The sequence below is a fragment of the Macaca mulatta genome, chromosome 3 (assembly GCF_049350105.2).
Source record: "Macaca mulatta isolate MMU2019108-1 chromosome 3, T2T-MMU8v2.0, whole genome shotgun sequence".
In the NCBI taxonomy this organism is placed as follows: domain Eukaryota; kingdom Metazoa; phylum Chordata; class Mammalia; order Primates; family Cercopithecidae; genus Macaca; species Macaca mulatta.
In genome coordinates this window covers 11,952,017-11,970,401 of record NC_133408.1, presented here as the reverse complement: position 1 = coordinate 11,970,401, position 18,385 = coordinate 11,952,017, and the positions used below count along the sequence as shown (strand labels likewise).

At 39.8% G+C, this 18,385-nt stretch overlaps 1 long non-coding RNA gene across 1 annotated transcript in view; it reads right to left on the bottom strand.

The window, feature by feature from the left end:
* The window catches only part of LOC106997256 (uncharacterized), a 211,529-nt gene that overhangs the window by 74,523 nt on the left and 118,621 nt on the right, over positions 1 to 18,385 (bottom strand). The gene's annotated exons all lie outside the window — the stretch shown is intronic.

Sequence of the window (18,385 nt, the reverse complement as noted above, 5' to 3'; positions counted from 1 at the left end):
GACATAGTCAACGATGCCACTAGCATAAAGCACCTAATTTCTAGCCTCTCCACTTCTAGCTCTCCTCTGTTAGGCTGGAAGTAACTGTCATGATCTCATCACTAGAATGGAAAAAGAGAAATCTACCCAGCTATGAGAGTGAAGAGAAAGCTCAAAACAAGTGGATCTATGGCGGTTGTGCTCAGACTTGAGCAGACATCAGAATCCCATGGAGGGCTTGTAAAGATCCAGATTGTAGGCTCACCCCTAGAAGTGGATCTGGGGTGCCGGGCGGGCATGATTTTGCATTTCTAGCAAGTTCTTAGGTGACGCTGACACTGCTGGTGCAGGGACCACACTTGAGAACCACCTACCCATGACCCTGGTGCTCAATGTTTCAAACTCATGCCTACAGCAGACAGGATGCATCTACCCACTTTATTTATTTATTTATTTTTGAGACAGAGTCTTGCTCTGTGGCCCAGGCTGGAGTGCAGTGGTACAATCTTGGCTCACTGCAAGCTCTACCTCCCAGGTTCATGCCATTCTCCTGCCTCAGCCTCCTGAGTAGCTGGGACTATAGGCGTCCGCCACCACGCCCGGCTAATTTTTTTATATGTTTAGTAGAGACGGGGTTTCACCGTGTTAGCCAGGATGGTCTCGATCTCCTGACCTCCTGGTCTGCCTGCCTCAGTCTCCCAAAGTGCTGGGATTACAGGAGTGAGCCACCACGCCTGGCCTACCCACTTCTATATTTGGCACACCTGCACCACACAGGAATACCACATACCTGCACAAGGTATCACAGGCATACCCATCACACACATACACACCCTTTTTTGCATGTGTATGCCAGAAACACACCACACATCTGCACCACTCAAAGGTAATACAAACTGGCATCATGCACACAAACACCACATGCCTACATTACACACTGTCAGGCACACACAGCTGCACCACACATCTGTAACTCACATCATACACATTCACCCTGTATGCAGACAGGCACTCACATACACACTGCACATCAACAGTGCATACCTACACCACGCACTCCTCACACCTGCTCCACACATTTGCATGCACGCATACCCCCAACTTACACATCATATGCACTGTTCCTCTGCACCACACATGTGTCCCACAGCTACACCACATCCACCCTATTGCGGATTCTGAGCTACCTGCTGCTATCATCTTGCTCTTGAGACACTCCCTCAATACTTCTCCTTTTCCCTTGCCCTTTGACCTCATCCTATTTTTCCTCCTGGCTGGCCCAAATACTCTTCCCGAAGTGTCCATCCAAAAAGTCTCCCCACATTGGAGGCATCTCTGTATTTTCTTCCCACCCCCATTTGACTTAGCTACTCTTTATGCACCAAGTTCTTTATGTTCAACTTCAGTCCAAATACTCTCATTTCAACTTAAATAAATGCAGCAAATAGTTACAGATCTTTTCCTGTGCAAAGCCTTAAACTAAGCATGTTGAGGAGGAAAAGTGATGAACAGGACGACCCCGAGATACAGTCATTCATTCATTCATTCATTCATTCATTCAATGTATTAGCTAGGTACTGGTGAGCCATGGCCAGCATAGGTAGGAGGTACTTGAGAAGTTTCTTCCCAGAACTCTTCAAATTCCAGAGAGTGGACAGCAGGGTCCTTCCCTCCTCTGAGGTGACTTCTGGCCCCTACTACAACTCCAGATGGTTCTCCGAGTATGGAAGAATCATCCATACCAGCAGACAAAAATTAACATTTTTATAATATTAACAATAATACTAGCAGCAAAAAAAAAAAAAATTGCCACCTTTTAGTGAGGACAGTATGGATATGCAGGGCATATCTACATACTAAGATATGTAGCACTATGCACTACATATCTTAACTGGTAATTATTCCTCCAGATACTATCAATCCATTTTCCAGGTCAGAAAACAGAACCGTGGGATGAATCTTGCAGGTGGAGAACGGAGTTTCAATCCAGGTGACTGACAGGAGCCAGTGGCTGCTTCCTTTCCATTTCAGCACATGCAGCCCCTTCTCCAAATTCAGACAGAGCTCCCTTGATTGTGCGATCTGAGGCAGCATCATTGCAACTCACAGAAATGGACGTCTCTGTCTCACCTGCTCCGTGTCTGTTATCAGGGAGGGCAGTGTCATAAGGCAAAGGCATTAAAGGTGAAAGCAGGCATCCAAGACGAGCAGATGAAATCACAGTAGGACTTTAATTTATTTCTTTGTATCATTTGAAATAAAGCCTTAACTTAGAGTAAACAGGCTTTGGCAAAGAGATGACTTCCACCATGCAAACCCTGAATTCCATTCTTATGTTAGGATGCTCTCCCTGTTTTAATGGAGCCACATACCTTCATGTGGCTGGTTACACAGTGGGTATCCAGGTAGTGTAAGGACTGATTTAATTTCTCTGTGATTCAGGCTTGTCCAGACATTTGTCCTCAAGCTGTATTTGAGGGCAGCAAGGATAAAGATCTCTTGGCCAGAAGACGCTCCCTCGTTCACCTCCCACTTGCCCTGTCTGCTGACCTCCAAGGAAATTTAGTCCTGCAGTTAACATCTGTGCTCCCATCAGCTGGGCTGAAGTAAAAGGTACTTAATGCACGCAGCTCGTTTTGCAAGGTTAGAAGGAATCAATAGGAGATGTGTTTAATGTGGTATCACTATCAGGGCTCATCACATTTTCAAAATTGAAATATCTACAGTGCTGTATAATCTTAGTCTCACTGTAAAGAGAATGGGTTTAGTGTGCTTTAAAATAGATTTCATGCTTATTACAGATGCACACACAAAAACATTGGTGAGTGTCCTCTGGAATTTCACTATTTACTTATCTTCTTACATATCTTTTTCTTTTCTTTTTTCCCTTTCTGCTTTTCTTCCTTTCAAGCATTCTCTTCTCTCTCTTTTCCCATCTCTCTCTTCTCTCTCTCTCTTTTTCCCTTGCTTCCTTCCCACCTTTCTCCTCTCTTTCTTTGTTCTATCTTTCATTCTTCCCTCTAATTTTAGGTGTCTAATTCCCTCCCATGGAAATTTGCCAGAACTTCAGCAAACCACCAAAAAAAAGCTAGCTAGGTGATTTCTCTTTGAGTTCCCTGGAGCACACAGGTCTCCTGTAAGACTGAGGCTTGAAAACTTTCTCATCAAGGAGAGGAGCTGATTGGAACCCATAGCCTTATAACAAAACCAACTTTTCCATAAGCTTTCGTGAAATTATTCTAAAAGAGAAGCCTGTCTGAACAGAGCATAATTAAAGATAGCACATTGTTCTTTTGCTAAGTAGACTGCAAGGTAAAAAATCTTTGTTGATTTTCACACATCATACATAACACCAGGGGAAGATAAGAAATAGTAAGGTCAACAGTGTATTATGTGTTTGCGGGGCAGTGGGGGTGCTGTTCAATTTCATAATGACCTATGTATGGAAATCATGGTCCATAACAAAGGGAAGTGTCAGAAGAGATGAAAGAAAGCAAACCTTGCTTAACCAGTCCCTATCAACACTAGCACAAGGCAACCATATGGATATTCAGCTCTATGAGCATTTGTCTACAGCATTCTTAGTACATAGTTCTGATTTAAGAGTAACTCTGCAGTGCAGTCTAATGCTATTCCCTCAGATGACTGTTTAGAGAAGTGACTCAATTGCTTGACTTGGAAACTTACTGATAACTACCACTGGTACAATTTTCAACCAAAATGGCTAAACTGGGACTTAAATAGCTCATATTGGTTTGCTAGAGCTGTCATAACAAGTACCACAAACTGGATGACTTCAACAACAGAAATATATATCATTCTTTCACAGTTCTGGAACCCAGAAGGCCAAGATCAAGGTTGGTGAGGTTGGTTCCTCCCGACAGATGTGAGGAAGAATCTGTTCCAGGCCTCCCACCTAGCTTCTGGAAGCTTCAGGAACTCTTCAGCTTGTTACATTCTCCCCATGTCTTTACATCACCTTCTATTTGTGTGTGTCTGTCTCTGTGTCCAAATTTCCTCTTTTTTACTAATTTTTCTTGTTTTGTGAGACAAATTCTAGCTCTGTCACCCAGGCTGAAGTGCAGTGGTGTGATCTCTGCTCACTGCAACCTCTGCCTCCTGGGTTCAAACAATTATCGTAATTATCGTGCCTCAGCCTCCTGAGCAGCTGGGATTACAGGCGTGTGCCACCATGCCCAGCTAATTCTGGTATTTTTAGTAGAGATGGGGTTTTGCCATGCTGGCCAGGCTGACCTCGAACTCCTGGCCTCAAAGTGATCCACCCATTTTGGCCTCCCAAAGTGCTGGGATTACAGGCATGAGCCACTACACCTGGCTCAAATTTTGTTTTTTTTGTTTTTTTGTTTTTTTTTTTTATAAGGACACCAGTCATGTTGGATTAGGACTCACCCTAATAATATCATCTTAATTTGATCATCTACAAGGACCCTATTTCCAAATAAGGTCACATTCACAGGTGCTGGCGGTTAGGACTTCAAATTTTTTTTTTTCTTTTGAGATGGAGTTTCGCTCTTGTTGCTCAGGCTGGAGTGCAATGGCGTGATCTTGGCTCATGGCAACCTCCACCTCCCGAGTTCAAGCCATTCTCCTGCCTCAGCCTCCAGGGTAGCTGGGATTACAGGCATGCGCCACCACGCCTGGCTAATTTTGTATTTTTAGTAGAGATGGGGGTTTCTCCATGTTGGTCAGGCTGGTCTTAAACTCTGGATCTCAGGTGATCCACCTGCCTCGGCCTCCCAAAGTGCTGGGATTACAGGTGTGAGCCACCATCCCCAGCCAGGATTTCACATCTTTAGGGGGACACAATTCAATGCATAACAACAGACATTCGTTTTCATATCCACATGTTCATCACTTAACTTTATCCTTACTGAGTTGTAAATGGACACTGTATGTCACTTTAATATTCACACCAAATTCCCTTTCATATGACCTAAATACCTCTGAGTTGAGGGGCTTACATGCCAAAAAGGAAATGAAATTTCACTTATTTTCCCTATTTGACCATCCGGAGAATAAGCCCTTCCAATGGCACAGGACAAAGATGCAACCCATGCCATACGAGAAGGGTTGAGGTCCCAGCCAATCCAAATAGAAGTGTCCATTGTGGAATAAGGGTACCCATTGTCATAGCCACTGTCCTTCCTCCAGGAATTCACCAAAAGTGAGGATGAGGCCTAACTAGGCTAGACTTGGTTATATGAACGCAGTACTCTGTCTTTCATGTAAGCAATAAAAACTAGTTCATGACATGGGTAAGCTACACATCAAATTCAGTCTTTTGGCAATATTACATAAAATCTGACATGACTAATGAGGTTGTCCATCCTATCTCATTAATATCCGAATTAGTAAATTTCTTTTGCTGATTTTCCTCCACGTTTATAACATTAAATATGCAAAAAAGTACTTTTTTACTAATGCCCTTATACCAAGTTCTTTATAATTTATTTACTTTTTTCTTTTTTGTGAGACAGGGTCTCACTCTGTCATTTAGACTCGTGATCCATCCATCCACTGCAGTGCTGCAATCTCGGCTCACTGCAACATCCACCTCCGGGATTCAAGCGATTCTCCCACCTCAGCCTCCTGAGTAGCTAAGACTACAGGCACATGCCACCATGCCTGGGTAATTTGATGGGGTTTCATCACGATGGCCAGGCTAGTCTTGAACTCCTGACCTCAAGTGATCCTCCTGCCTCACCCTCCCAAAGTGGTGGGATTACAGGTATGAGCCACCGGGGCTGGTCGGTCTCCATGATTTAAATATCATTTCAGTATCAGTGTCAAAAATTTGGTGAACATGTAAGTATCAAATAAGTCTACAAATCCTGTGACTATGGCCCCAGGAAGTAACAGGGGATTTCCCTTCAGAGAATCAGCATTTTGCCACTTCAGGCCACCACTTGAGGAACAGTATACCTAAAATATCATAGCTAGAGGTTAGGGCTTCCTTAACTTGATTAACCCAATTTAGGGCCCAGCTTGAAGCCACAGCAGACTGTACTCAATCTTATTATTTTATTTTAAAACCAAGAGTGCATGTACAAAGTTCCAAGTTTAATAATTTCATAAGCCCACTCAAGAGTGTCTCAGATCTGAGAAACAAGAACTTTTTACAAGAAAAAATTCAAAACTAAAGAACAATCACTTTTAAGCACAAAGGAAGGACAACTGAAAAAAGGAACTGTGTGTTTGTAAAAGTACGAATATTTTCCTTCTCTTGGATTTATAGTGAATTTCATTTTTCCTGAATAAATCACATAGACATTAATGTACCATTTAAATTTATTTGCAAATCAAGAACTTAACGACCCCTTGAAACTGAAGGTAATTCTGATATCTATAATATTCTTTTTTACCTTTGGTGGACACTGCAATGAGACAAATGCATGTGATTATTTTCGGTCTCCTGATATAGATGGATAAAAAGTACCAGAGCCCTATGAATGTTTTTTCGTATGATTCTCTATATGTAGTACGGCCACTGTTGAAACTTTGGGAAAATTCTGAATTTTGTTATACTCATATAACCTACGTAAAGACAAAGACCAAATATGTGCCTAACCAAGAGCACCTCATGGCCTGATACCAGCGGAGTGAAGAATTGCAGCTGGACCATTCATCCTCCTGACTCCAGCCTCACCCGACTCCCACTCACCCTCTGTGTCCTTCAGTTTCGAGCCACTGAAACCTGTAATTCAGCACCTTCCTCCTTCAGGAGGTCATCCTGGCTTTCCTGGTCTGCTTATGAACATTCTCACATTTACCCATTGATTTCTATCCTAGGAACCTCATTCCCCATGCTCTATCCCACATGGCTTATACTCCTAATAATGCACCAAAGGTGAAGAAGGAAAAGCTGAGCAATGGAACATGTTGACCTCGGTGCCCCGAGGAACCAGAGACTCATGTGACTGGATGAAAACCAAGGCTCTGGAGCATTGGTTTGTATAAAGGATAAACTATTTCCAAAACCACATTGTGATTGTGAGAGTCCAAGGATCTAGTGAACCTGGTCAGAGTAAGTGCTCGGCAAATGTTAACTATTTTATTAACAATAATAATAACTAGTTATTATTATTTTGCCATCTAGATAGGTATCAATACTTTACCATCTAGATTGTTGGTCAATACTTCACCACCTAGATAGATGTTATCTATCACTTGTTTACCATCATATCATGAATATATTTATATTTTAACAGCAAATGAGACACTGGGGCTCATTGACTTAACCATTCTCATCCAACACATGGAAGGGAAAGGGGATCTCTACAGCAGCTACCAGTAGAGCCAGGGCTAGGACTCAGCTGCCCCAATTCCCTAATTCCTTACTTGCCCTTGGCACTAGGAAGTCTCTCTCTTGAATCCTGAGAATCAGAGGATTAATGTTCACCTTATCAAAGAAGATCTACTAAAATTATAAACTCAGCAAGAGAGGAGACTATTTCATAGTTAGAGTCCCAAATCCCTCTTCATTCCCGTCTGCATTTGGGGGTGTGGAATGCTTTGAGATATCCCTCTAAAGCTTCAAGATACTCTCCTGGGAATGCAAGAGTCATGCCCAGGGTCATTTGATGTCAATGATGCACCAATAAAAACGATGCTAAAAATAGCATTAGTTAACATTTTCCAGAATCCGTATCTTCCTTAATAGACATTAAAAATCCCTAAAAATGCAAAGTTATTTTTTCTTCTGGTTGAGTAGACCCTCTCAACTCTATTGTTTCACTATCATGAGGAAAGCACACTGCTTCCCTACACTCTCACACACCACTTTTGACACCATATGTAAGAATAGTGTCACACCATCTATCCGGAGCTAGTGCTAGATCCCAGAGCTTAAGAGCTCTGCCGCACAGAACTGCCCCCACTTCATATGCCAATCACAGGCCCCAGGTTGTGGCTTGCGCTTTTGACCCAACAGCTATAAATTAGTGGTTCCCATGACTCCCATCCTTGGGTTTTACAATTTGGTAAGACAGCTCACAGAATGCAGGGAAGTACTTTACTACGTTTACCAGTTTGTTATAAAGGATATTATAAAGGCTGTACATGAACAGCCAGATGAAGAAGTACTAGAAGCAAGATACTGGGTTGACAGGGGAGAGGGTGGAGCACACAGTTTTCATGACATAAAGCTTTTTCCATGAAAAAGGTAATAATATATGTGTATTGATTTCCTAGTACTACTGTAACAAATTACCACAAACCTAGTGGCTTAAAACAACACATATGTCTCATATAATTCTTAAGGTCAGCAGTCTAAATGGGTGTATTAAAGAAAAGAGGTTGCACTGGCTCAGGGTTCTACAGGCCGTGCAAGCATGGCACTGGCATATGCATCTGCCTGGCCTCTGGAGAGGGCTTCAGGGAGCTTTTACTTATGGCAGAAGGCAAAGCAGGAGCAGGCAAGACACGTGGCAAAAACAGGAGTAAGAGAGAGCACAGAGGTGCCATGCACTTTTAAACAAGCAGACCGCATGTGAACTCAGAGAAAATCTCACTCATCACCAAGGGGATGGTGTTAAATCATTCACGAGGAATCTGCCCCCATGATCCAATCACCTCCCACCAAGCCCCATCACCAGCATGAGGAATTACATTTCAACATGAGATTTGGAGGTGATAGACACTCAATATATCATTCAGCACCATGGCCCCTAAAATATCATGTCCTTCTCACACTGCAAAATACAATCATCTCTCCCAACAGTTCCCCAAAGTCTTAACTCATTCTAGCCCCAATTCAAAAGTCCTGAAGTCCAAAGTCTCATCTGGAGATGAGTTTCTTCCACACATGAGCCTGTGAAATCAAAGACAAGTTACTTACTTTCAAGATACAATGGGGGTACAGGCATTAGGTAAACATTCTTGTTCCAAAAAAGAGAAATCAGCCAAAAGAAAGGGGCTACAGGCCAGCAGGGCAATCATTAAATCTTAAAGCTCCAAAATAATCTTCTTTGACCCCATGTCCCGCATTCAGGGCACACTGGGGCAAGGGATGGGCTCCCAAGGTCTTGGACAGCTCCACCCCTGTGGCTTTGGGGGGTGCAGCCCCTGTGGCTGCTCTCACAGGCTGTCAAGTTCCTGTGGCCTTTCCAGACCCCCACATTTCCCCTTGGCATTGCCCTAGTAGAGATTCTCTGTGATGGCTCCACCCCTGCATCAGGCTTCTCCCTGAGCACCCAGGCTCTCACATACATCCTCTGAAATCTAGGTGCAAGTTGCCAAGCATCCTTTACTCTTGCATTCTGAGCACCTACAGGCTTAATACCATGTGGAAGCCACCAAAGCTTATGGCTTGTGCCCTCCAGAGCCATGGCCCAAGCTACACGTGGGACCCTTTGAGCCAAGGCTGGAGCCAGAGAAGTGAGGATGCAGGGATCAATTTCCTGGGTGTCTTAGGCCATTGGCACCTCGGACCTGGCCCACAAAACCATTCTTTCCTCCTAGGCTTCTGAATCTGTAATGGGAGGGGCGGCCTTGTAGATCCCTAAAATGCCTTCAGGGCCTTTTTCCAATCATGTTGGCCATCAGCACTTGGCTTCTTTTTAGTCATGCAAATCTCTCTAGTAAGTTGTTCTGCAGCCCACTTGGATGCTTCCCCTAAAACTAGACTTTTCTTTTCTACCACATGGACAGGTTGCAAATTTTTCAAATTTTTATGTTCTGCTTCCCCCTTAAATATAAGTTCCAATCTTAAGTCATTTCTTTGCCCCTATATCTGCCAGTCCACCTCTTAAAGGCTTTAATGCTTAGAAATGTTTTCTGCCAGATACCCTAAATCATCACTGTCAAGTTCAAAGTTCCACAAATCCTTAGGACATGAACACAATGCAGGCAAGTTCTTTGGTAAAGCATAACAAGGGTGACCTTTGCTTCAGTTCCCAGTAAGTTCCTCATCTTCATCTAAGATCATATCAGCCTGGCCTTCACTGTTCATATCTCTGTCAGCATTTTGGTCACAACAATATGACCAGTCTTTAGGAAGTTTCAGACTTTCCTCATCATCTTGTCTTCTTCTGAGCCCTCCACACTATTCCAACCTCTGCCTGTTACCCAGTTCCAAAGCTGCTTCCTCGTCTACAGATATCTTTATAGGAATGCCCCACTCCTTGGTTCCAATTTTCTGTATTAGGCTGTTTTTGTGTTGTTATAAAGAAACATCTGAGACTGGGTAATTTATAAAGAGAAGAAGTTTAATTGACTCAGAGTTCTGCAGGCTGTGCAAGCATGGCAGCAATATCTGTATCTGTTCGGCTTCTAATGAGGCCTCAGGGAGCTTTCACTCATGGTAGAAGGTGAAGCGGAAGCCAGCACATCATGGGAGAGCAGGAACAAAAGAGTGAGGTGGGAAGTGCCACACACTTTGGTGATAAGTGAGTTCTTGCTCAGAGTTTCACAGAAAACTCACTGAATTTGCATGGAACTCTGAGCAAGAACTCACTTATCACCAAGGAGATGGTGCCAAACCATTCATGAAGAATCTGCCCCCAGAACCAATTACCTTCCACCAGGTCACACCTTCAACATGGGGAATCACATTTTAACTGAGATTTGGAGGGAACAAACATCCAAACCATATCAATGGGTCTCTAGGTTAAAATCAAGGTGTCTGGAGGGCCGTGTTCCTCCTGAAGTCTTCCATCTTCTATAGACTGCTCACTTTCTTTGGCTTGAGGCTCCTTCCACCACTGTCTTCAAAGCCAGCAATGGTGCCTGGAGACCTTCTTGCACTTCATCTCTCTGATCTCTCCTGCCTCCCTCTTCCACTTTTACAGACCCCTGTGATTACATTGGATCCAGCAGAATAATTTCAGATATTCTCCTTACTTTAAGGTCAGCTGATTAACAACCTTAATTCCATCTGTAATCTTCATTCTTCTTTGCCATGTAAGGCAATATGGGTTCTGGGGATTAGAATGTGGACATCTTTGGGGGAGCCATTATTCTGCTTTCCATAAAGTGTAAAGTACCTGTTCAGTTCTAGTACTTTTCTGTCATAATTTATTTTTTTCAACTGAAAACACAGACAGCCTAATTAAAACTTAATTTAATGCTAATGCAGCAAACAGTTTTACCACTTTGGGTTGAATTGCTTCAGGAATTGGGCTTCCTGAGAAAATCTTCTCTAACACCCCCATTTCACAGATGAGCACCTGGGGCTCAGCGACTCACATGGCATTTAACAACCAAGACAAAATTGGAATCTGGTGTTCTGTGAAGTGGTTTCTCCTTATCACATTCCACCATCATGAAGCCCCTTGTAGTGGCTGCTCCCAATACTGGTGACTGTCCCCTTATTCAACAGAGTGGACTGACCCACAAGGCAGCCTGCACTGGCTGATCAAAACGCCCATGTATATTCCTGACAAAATTCGTGGAAAGCACAATTTTTTTTTAATGCTAGGACAGAAAAAGTTTCATCAGCAGAGTATTTTTTTAAATTCTGACATGTATACACAAGCCTTTCGCCCTTTGTATAATCAAAGGCCTTCTTACAATAAAACCACTAGGTTGGTGCAAAAGTAATCACAGTTTTGCATCAACCTGACACATCCACCAAGTTTTGACAGGAAAATATTTTATTAAAGAATCTTATGGGTGCAGCACACCAACATGGCACAAGTATACACATGTAACAAACCTTCACGTTATGCACATGTACCCTAGAACTTAAAGTATAATAATTTTAAAAAAAAAGAATCTTGTCGGCCGAGCACAGTGGTTCATGCCTATAATCCCAACCCTTTCAGAGGCTAAGGCAGGTGGACTGCTTGAGTCTGGCAGTTCAAGGCCAGCCTGGGCAACATGGCAAAGACCCCGTCACTACAAAAAACACAAAAATTAGACAGGCCTAGTGGCACACAACTGTAGTTCCAGCTACTTGGGAGGCTGAAGCAGGAGAAAAGCTTACCCCATGAAGTTGAGGGTGTACTGAGCCATGATTGTGCCACTGCACTCCAGCCTGGGTGACAGAGCAAGACCTTATCTCAAAAAAAAAAAAAAAAAAAAGAAAGAAAGAAAGAAAAAAGAAAATTCTGTGGCCCAAAAAGTTGGTGTCTACATGTGAAGGGACATGAAAGAAGTTTGGAGAAAGAACACAGGTATCCCTGGGCATATTTGTTCAGGATCTGCTTCAGCTTACTAAGAGAAAAGCCCTACAACATAATACGATAAAATGTCTATAATCCCACTCTAAAATCACAGGTGACACCAACAAAAACTGGGAGGTGGGCCTAGATATAATATGGGAACTAAAGACTACTAATATTCTCACTTTACATGGAGGCCAATCAGTATTTAGTGCTTTATTTCTATGTCAGCGGCTTAATAAACATAAATGTGTTTAAAATACTAATATTATTAAAAGCATTTTGATAACAAAGTATATTACTAGTAGAATTTAAAATAAAATTGCTACAGAAAAGAGCAAAGAAAACAGAGTTCATATTTTTTAAAAACTTACTAGGGAAATAGCAGGAAAAAATATTTTTAATGAGAATAAAACAAGATAAAGAAAGGAAGCACAATGACATCTGTAATAATAACATACACATCTACCCTAAACTGCAAAGTAAAAGACAGCCACATGGTTTGATTTGGTTAGTTCAAGCGGTGAGTTAATCAAATTCAACCTAGTATTATTTAACAGCCCTAACACTTAAAAGAAATTGGCACATAAGCATTATTAAGTGATTAGGCAAAGATGTAACAGCTAAAGGCAAGAAGAAATAAAATAAATATAAGAAGAGAAAATAGGAGTTTTCATATTCTTATCAGACAACAGAGAATTAGAAGAAAAAGCCATTTCCTAAAATGAAGAGAGTTATAGTATTTTGATGATAAACAAAAGGAAACCATGAAAGTCATAAATCTTTAAGCTCCAAATAATATTGTTCAAAATACAGTAATCACAAATTATTCGAGGAATAAAGAGAAGTTAACAGTAGTGGGATCTTCCTCCATCTTTCACAGTTGAAGTATGCAAATACGTATACACCTGAGTGGGGCATAGAGAAAGAAGTTCCAAATAATAATAAGATTTATTATGTTTACAGAAAGTTTGGCATCTTACAAGAGAAAAGGATGATATATTTCCTATCAAGCCTACAAAGAATATTGGCAAATAGTAATTATATAGTACGCTCTATACTCCCATAAGCCCAAAAAATAGAAAAAAAGACAGTCCAAAATTACCACATCACAAATTATTCCCTCAAAAAACAATTGCACCACAACATGGAGAAACTCCGTCTCTACTAAAAATACAAAATAAGCCGGGCGTGGTGGCACATGCCTGTAATCCCAGCTACTCGGGAGGCTGAGGCAGGAGAATTGCTGTAACCCAGGAGATGGAGGTTACAGTGAGCCGAGATCACACCATGGCACTCCAGCCTGGGCAATAAGAGCGAAACTCTGTCTAAAACAAAAAACAATTCCACTAAAAATCAAGCACACCACTAAGGATTATTTTGACACTAATGAAAGTGAAAACATAATTGATAAAAACATCTGGAATGCTGATGCAGTTATATACCAGAGCAAACCTATAGCCTGTAAGACTTTTATCAGGACATCAGAAAGAATGAAAATTACTAAAATAAGTGTTCAATTTTTAAAAATGGAAAAACAAGAACAAAGACAATTTAAGGAAAACAAAAAGGGGGAAAAATAACAGCAGAAATTAATGAATTAGAAAGTAAATTATAGACAAAATACACAAATCTAAGAGTGGATTCTTTGTAGAAAAAAAATTTCTGATCAAACATTTCGCAGGCCTAATCAAATAGAAAAGAGAAAAAACCTATATATATAAAACTGCAAAAAACAATGAATATGACCACAGACATGAGTAAAAATTGTGTAATATTGTATTCTGACAAATTAAAAATTTAAATTAAACAGATGATTGGTAAAGAAAACATAAATGATGCCAAAAAGCTTAATGAATAAATAGGGAAGAAAATTTCACAATTTTCTAAAATTCCTTGTGGAGAAAGATGGAAGACTTTTCCATTTTTTATGGCAATCCCTACGCAGATATTTGAAAAAGTGAAAAACTCCAGAAATATAAATTTACAGACCAATCTTCCTCATAATTATAAATGAAAAAATTCTAAATCAAATATTGACAATTTAATTTGGAAATGTAGTCTAAAAATATTATATCATGTTCAAGAACAATTTCCTCTAAGAATGAAAACATTATTTACTATGGAAATTTCAAAAGAATTTACTGCATTAGGTCAAAAGAGAAGATGCTCAAGGGTATTGATTCTGGATAAAAGAAGTGACAAATTATATTTTAGAAAAGCAGTATCAATATTAAAATTCTTCCCCCAAAGAATTAATAGGCATAATTAATTTTGTTTAAATCCAGTAAGATTTTTGGAAACATGGTAATAAAAAGCTAAAGTACATCTGGGAGAAGGGAATACTTAATAATTGACCATTCAGTTAGAAAAGCCAGAGATATATAAGTTGATTTCAGAAAATACATAAAATTTATGAATATGTAGTATAATTACATGTAGAAGCATATATATTGTGATATTAGTTAAAATGACAAAAATGAAAACAAATTTGAAGGTACAATACAATACTCTAAACCTAGAATATTAGGTATAGAAATTATGGAATAACTATACAGAGATTTCAAGGCAGATGTTAAACATCATGTAGAAAAATATTATACCAGTAAGTCCATGTTCACATATTGAAAATGATCCCAATCCTACAAATGTATATGCAGGTAAACTATATATATAATACATAAAATATATTTTGTGCTGTCCCCACAACTTTTTTATTTATAAAAAAATGCCGCAATGTGGTATCAGCCATAACAATCCACATCAACAATGTGACATTGCTATGTTGATTCTCTCTAAATGACATGTTTTTGGATGACTATTATTTTCTTTTTGTGCTTTTCTGTATTTTTCATATTTTCTAAAAAGAATGTGTTAAAATATCAGAAAAGATATTTTGTATTAATAACACCATACTAATATTGTGCATCATGTTTTGCATAATTCTAATCTTTTTAATCACAGAAATCTGAAAATCTTATAAAATTGTTAGCACTTTCGCCAGAAAAAATAAATGCATTATATACAAGTAAGCATCAAATTTTATATAACGTTACAGATTTTACAGACCCACTGAAGCCCATTCAAGAGCTCTAGGTGAGAAACACTGTGGAAAAGTTCGAAGAAATTCCTTATGTATTATTTCAATGGAGTCTCATCAAAACTTTGTAAATAGGAATAGCTACTATTTTTACCAATTTAAGAATGAATAAACTATGTCTCAAAGAGGTAAAGAATGCACAGTTGACAAGGACAGAATTCACACCAGTGGCCACATCCTGTTGCCTTAGCACTGTGAGTTTCATGTCGTAGCACAGGGTGGTTTATTATATACAGAACAGGATATTGTCAAGTAACAAAACCAGACCTTGAATCCTGATTCACTCGTGAAATTTTGAAAAACCTCCTGACTTTATCATGCCTTGGTTTCATCATCAGTAGAGATAATAACACTTGCCCTGCATATCCCCCAGAGTTGTCAGAGAGATAAAATGTAGGGGGAAGCACTTGCAAACATAATTTATCTTTATTATTATTAATACATAAACGTGTCTATTACGAATCTATTACAACTCAGGCCAGCACTGGGGTAAGTGCTGATGGGACCTAGGTGGGGGAAGAAAAAGACAAAGCATCTTACTAAAAGGCAATTAAAACGCACCATTCTAGTTCAAAAAGTCTGTTTCCATGAGTAATTAGCAATCTATTATGCATCTGACAATGGTTTGTTGGCTATTAACATCAGTTCCGTATGGCCATCCTATAAAGTGAATCAACATAGCAGGGAGTTCCCAGCTTTAAAAAATGTTTGCTTTCACAGATATCTGTCTAATTTATGTCTGCGATTTAATTTCAATGATTAAAATTTTAAGTTAATTTTGAAGTCTGCTCTTTTTCCACTGCATTCACCACAGACTTGCTGAAGACTCCAGGACAATTAAGGCACATAAAAGCATAACAAAGCTCCCTCTCCCTATTTGATGCTATCGGGCTTCATATTCTTAGTGTCAGAGATAATTCACATGCCTTGATACCCCGGATACTTTGGTTGCATAAGTAGGCTAGGTCTTTCATAAATGTGAGTTGAGTTGAAGTGTGTGCATAAGATGCTGAGCTAGTGCTCTCTGAGGTGCTCCAACCGTGACTAGCTGGGTACCATCTCACCTCCATGCAACTCAGTTTTCTCATCAGTAATCTGGGTATCATGAAGCCTGTTTTAATGGGAAAAGTCTCTGCAAATTGCAATGGCCCGTGAAAGTGGAATAAATCACAATTTTTTGCATTTAGAACTTCCCTGAGCTAGTTCTTTCCAATATCTTCTTCATCACAAACAGTCTATGACATCACCTAATGTACTTAACAGTCTGCTTCTAAAACTGAATTGAGACTCACGGCCGATGTTCTCGTTTGGGGTTTTTGCTGCAGATTGCACTCACCTATTTAGATACCCCTTGTTCACTATTCACCAGGGGATGGGCCATCTGGATCCATTATCTGTTTGATTTCTTATGTACCCCACAGAAGGGTAGTTAAAGCGAAAAACTTTATGTGCTGATCCTTTCATTCTTAGTCACAACCCTTCTACAGTTGCTCCGCAGTGACGGTACGGAACCCGTAAGTGTGAGATCACTCCAGGCTGCTCTTCTAACCTCTAAATGGAGTCAGTCCTCAGGGATGGATGGAATTTCACTGCATTTTCTCATTTCATTTGTATAATGAAATCATTGGCCTTTCGTTCTGGACTTTCACCCTTTTCGGTCTTAAGGTGGACCATTCAGTAGCCCCTTCCTATTTCTCTACGAAAACTAAGAATCATAAATGGACTCTCATCAAATCTCAACAATTTCATGTATTTCTAAAAGTATCACATCAAATACATTCCACCTTCACAGCAGTATCCATTTGTTATATACTTGCATGTACTTATATACACATAGAAGTGAATATGTATATAAATCTATAATGTGTGGACGTGGTAAAACTCAAACCGTCACCGGAAAAATCAATCGCTTATCATCACTGATTGGACCAGTTGTGTGATGATACGATCCACGTGTGATCGGATTCAACTCCAAAGAGCAGCATGCAATGAAACATCAGCCTTCCCTGGAATCACCTGGGGTACTTGTTAAACTAGAGACAATCAGACCTTGCCCCAGAATGATAGGTGGTTTATGGAATAAACAGAGATAAAGTTTTTTTAAAAATGTATCTGTTGATTTATAGCCAAAAATCTCCCCAACGTTACATGGAGGGCAACAAAAGGGAGAGTTGTTGAGTAAATTGCACAATATTCATTTAATGTGAACACCACAGTGATTAGCAAGAAGCCAGTTAAACAGAAAAATGCATGTGGTATTATGATCAATAAAAAGCCAGCATAATAATTGATGGATCAGAGAAAAAGATCAGCAGTAAATCAACATACTTGGGAAGCTTTAGTTTTGAGCAAAGATGTTCATTCACATTAGTAGGGAAATAATGTATTATCTAAGAAATAGTGGTGAGGCATCTAGCTACCTAAAAAATCGTATCCTCCTTTACACTTACACCAGCACAAATTCCAGAAGAATGAATGAAAATAAAGCCATAAAAGCAATAAAGGAGAGCATCAAAAATATTATAATGTCAAAATAAGAGAGTTTTCCAACTGTAATCTAAAACCCAAAAGACAATAAAAAATACTGATCAATCCAACTGTGTCCAGGCCTGTTTTTAGAAGCTTTTTCTCCGCAAATAAACACCATAAACAAAATAAAAAGACAAAGAACATACTGGAGAAAATATTTACAACTCTTAATGTACAGGGCTAATTAATACATGAGTCATTAAAAGTCAGCATTTTTTAAATTCCATTAAAAGTGGGTAGATGACAGGAAAACATACAGAAAATAAAATGTGATAGTTTTTCATTATATACAAAGTTTCTCAACCTTACTTATTGTAAGAAATAGACAACAAAACTTCAGGAAGATACTATGTTTCACTTAGGTTAACAAAGATCAAAAACCTGATGACACACTATGTTGTGGAGAAATGAGCACTGTCATTCATTGCTGGTGGGCGTGTAAATTGGTAAATCTCTAGCCAATTAAAATACAAAATGCACACACTATTTGACCCAGGACTTCCATTTCCCATAAATTTCTCACGTAGTTGAGAATTTAAATTTTAAAGGAAAATGATAACTCTTTCTTGGTCATAGTCCTAAGGTATCAACAAGTCACTACCACAACTTGTTAGAAAGACATCAAAATTGGCCGGGCGCGGTAGCTCACGCCTGT